Below are 3,160 nucleotides of genomic sequence, written 5' to 3'. Positions count from 1 at the left end.
GCAAATTTAGGTAGCTAGCCAATTGCTGTGACACATTTGCTACGAAGGCTGGCCCGTCATCCAACCCTAAAGTTCTAGGGAGACCAAATCTAGGGAGAATTTCTTGTAGTAGTTTCTTAGTAACTACTAAGGCAATCTCTTTCCTGGTAAGGAAGGCCTCTACCCATCCTGAAAATGTGTCTATAAAAACAAGTAAATATTTGTAGCCCCCTACAGTCGGGGTTATCTCAGTGAAATCTACTTCCCAGTGGTCCCCCGGATAAGTTTCTCTTTCCCTATGCCTAGGTTCTTCTATCTTCCCCTTCTTTGGATTAATTTGGGCACAGGCCGGGCATCGTGAGGCAATCTCCTCTGCAGTTCTTCTCCCTTTTAACAAGTGAAAGTAGGGGTCTAAAGCTTGGAGCATCTTAGTTCACCCTAGGTGTGTGGTCTGGTGTAGTTGGTGGAGGAGAGTCCTTCCAAGGGCCTTGAGAGCCCGATTTTTCCATCTGGATTGTCCACCACTCCTGTTGGTTCCTAGTGGCTCCCTTATCTTGAAAATATATGTTCTCTTCCACCATATAGGTCGGAGACGGAGGCAGTTCTGGGAAAGGGACAACAGTCAGTAGATGTGGTGGGGGCCCCACTGGCCTTGTGGCCGCTGTTCTTGTCTCTGCATTGGCTCGTCAGTTTCCCTCAGCCTCAGGACTATTCCCTTTTCAATGCCCTTTACAAAGAACAATAGCAAGAGTCTTAGGCATCTATATGGCTTCAAGTAAGGCTAAGATCTCCCCCTTGTTCTTGATGTCCTTCCCAGCTGAAGTCAGAAGCCCTCTTTCCTTGTAGATGGCTCCATGTACATGTGCAGTGGCAAAGGCATTTCGGCTGTCAGTGTATATTGTGACTGCCTTATCCTTTCCCCATCTTAGTGCCTCAGTGAGGGCGATGAGTTTTGCCTTTTGAGCAGAAGTCCTATGGGGAAAAGAGCCTGTGACCAGATGGTTCCAGTTAGAGTTATGACCACTGCCCCAGCATACCTCCTTCCTTCCTGCATCAAGCTGCTCCCGTCTGTGAACAGAACTTCATCGGCCTCAGGCAGAGGGGAGTCTTTGAGGTCTGGCCGCGAGGAACACACAGCGTCAGTGCAGTCATGAACGGGGGTCTCGGGGTCTGGGTCTGGCAACAGATTGGCTGGGTTGATGACAGTAGCTTTGGATTTTAGCCATATGTTTGGGGTCATCCGGTGCCTCCCTGTTGTTGAACACCTTCTGGGTTATCTCAACAAGTTGCGACAGGTTCATCCCTGCAGAAACTTCTAATTTTTTGCAATTTACACCAGATATCAGGGGCTTCCTGAGTAGCAAAGGCTATATTAATTGCCTGCTGATTCTCAGGGGCCTCAGGATCAATGGGGGTGTATACCCGGTATGCTTCATTCAAGAAACACTCCAGGGGATTCCTGAGGTCCCTGTATAACTTCAGTTACCTTAGAAAGGATAGTTGGCTGACGAGCAGCCATCCTAATTCCCCCAATTAGCATCTGGTGGTACCGATCTAATGCCTCTAATGCCGTTCTCCCTGCCTGAAAATTGTGTCCCCAGTCTGGGAGGGTGGAGGGAAATTCCTCCTCAGTCTGTTCCCCTGCTTCCTCAACTCTCCTCCCTCCCGCAGATATCTTTTATGTTTCAGTCCGAATGCATCTGCGTTCTTCGTGAAGAGGGTAATTAAAAGCTGTTGGCAATCATACCAGGTGAGGCAGTGAGTCTGAAAGACACTTTCTAAGAGTCCTATTAATGCCTGGGGTTTCTCAGAGAAAGGCGGATTCTGTGCCTTCCAGTTGTACAGGTCACTAGTCGAGAAAGGCACGTAAACCATAAAGGGCCTGTCTGTGTGATGCCCCTGGGGTGGTGCTTCTCGCAAGGGGAGGATGGCCGGGGTAGTGATATGGGGTGATGATATTGGCTGGTGCCCCGCCCAGAGCGGGAGCAGGAGGCCCATAGGGATTACCTGCCCATGTCTGAGGAGGTGAGGCGGTACTATTTGGCCTCTGTTGTCCTGGATTATAGGGTGGGGGAAGGTCACTGTCTTCTGGTGGAGATTGGAGGACTGAGGGACTGGGCTGTCTTGGAGATTCAGTTGCCCATGGGAACATAGGCTATCGCCCATGGGAACATAGAGGGGCCCGCAACTAAGATTCATGCCCCTAGAGAAAGGGCACACTGGCAGAGCCAAGGAGGGGGTGTCTGAACAAGGTTTAACCATTGATCAATGTAGGGAAACTGATAGGGGTGTCCCGGGTCTCCCGTGACAATCTTCCAAACATTCCTCACTAAACCTCTGTCAAAAGAACACTCTGGAGACTAGTTTACATCAAAAGACAGCCACTCGACTTTACGCAATGTTTTTAGTCTGCCTGGGGAAAACTTTATGCCATAGTCAGCTCCTTCTACAAACCCTTCTTTGAAATGTCGCTTGCGCAGAAAACACAAAACAGACAATCAGACACTCAGACAAGACCAATTACTGGGTTGTAGGTGGACCCAGAGAAGTCCACCACCTACAACCTAGACAAGACCAGAGACAATAAACAGAACCCGACAACAGGGCACAGGAGGCAGTGTCCCGCGGCCTGGCCATGGTCCAGGAAATATGACTGCATCCAGTTTCTCCACGGACCCCCACTGACCGGTCAACAGAAACAGAAAGGTACCTTTTATCCAGACACCGAGGCCTCGGAGATTCCAGATTCCTGTCGGGACAAGGAACAAAGAGCATGTCCTAAAGGTTGCGTCCTTGACGATTGTACTGACCTGTCACAGCATTCAAGGGCCCTGGAACGTCTCAGGTTGGCCACCCCCTTTGAATCCATAATAGGGACAGCAACTGCTTCGGAGGCCGGTCCGGTCTTAGATCCCAGGGCCACTCCCTGGGATCTCGCTGGGGCCTCCAAATGTTGTAGCCACCAGCCCCTGAAAGACACACGGACCACCAGAAATCAGTGAGTTATAGGAAACGTGCTCTTCATTCAGCCAGCTGGGTCTGCCAGGGGTACGCAGACCCCAAATTAAGCAGCCCCGAAATGTAGAGGTACAGGGTTTTTAAGCCCTAAATCCCATTCCTCATTCCGTCTTAAACACAAAGGTCTATTTTTCTCCTATTCACTACCTGTCAACCCACAGGT

Source organism: Pteropus vampyrus, unplaced genomic scaffold (assembly GCF_000151845.1).
Source record: "Pteropus vampyrus isolate Shadow unplaced genomic scaffold, Pvam_2.0 Scaffold225, whole genome shotgun sequence".
Taxonomy (NCBI): domain Eukaryota; kingdom Metazoa; phylum Chordata; class Mammalia; order Chiroptera; family Pteropodidae; genus Pteropus; species Pteropus vampyrus.
This window is presented reverse-complemented; position numbering follows the sequence as displayed.